Here is a 557-nt window from a genome sequence, read left to right as displayed (position 1 = left end):
TCCCTACAGCAATATGATCGTCACTGAAGGGAGACCAGAGAGCCCAAGGTCACTGTACCTTTGTACATCACTCACACTGGTGAAGGTGGTCACTCCTGACCACTGACCAGGTGAGCACGGTTAGAGCCGGCAGTCAGGCCCGTACCAGAACGATCACAGAGCTAGCGCTGCAATGCCTAGGGCCTCAGGGTCCTGTAACTCTCATAAGAAGGCACCTGAGGAGAAAGCTGGCTCCAAGGAAAACACATTCTGTCTTCAGAGAGCTCCTGGAGTAACAGAAGTGTCCTATATGTCCTGTGTATTAAGTAAGCAAAATCCCTCTACAAGGGGTTTTTCCCCCTAATTTTTAAAGTATAGCAAATTTACATGCAGGAGCAGTCTTTTAAAAGGCTCTGATGAATATTAGGCAGAGACAGAAAAGAAATAGAAAAATGGTTTCTGTAATACTAGAAATTAAGCTGTGCAAACAGAATTCATTACGGAAATAAGGTACAATCCCAAGAAGCTACTGCCTATTTCAGTGCCTGAGAAAGTCTCTTGAGAAGGCATGCTAACAG

This window comes from Mesitornis unicolor, unplaced genomic scaffold, assembly GCF_000695765.1.
Source record: "Mesitornis unicolor isolate BGI_N332 unplaced genomic scaffold, ASM69576v1 scaffold13406, whole genome shotgun sequence".
NCBI lineage: Eukaryota > Metazoa > Chordata > Aves > Mesitornithiformes > Mesitornithidae > Mesitornis > Mesitornis unicolor.
The sequence above is the reverse complement of the archived record's forward strand: the minus strand, read 5'-3'. Positions refer to the sequence as shown.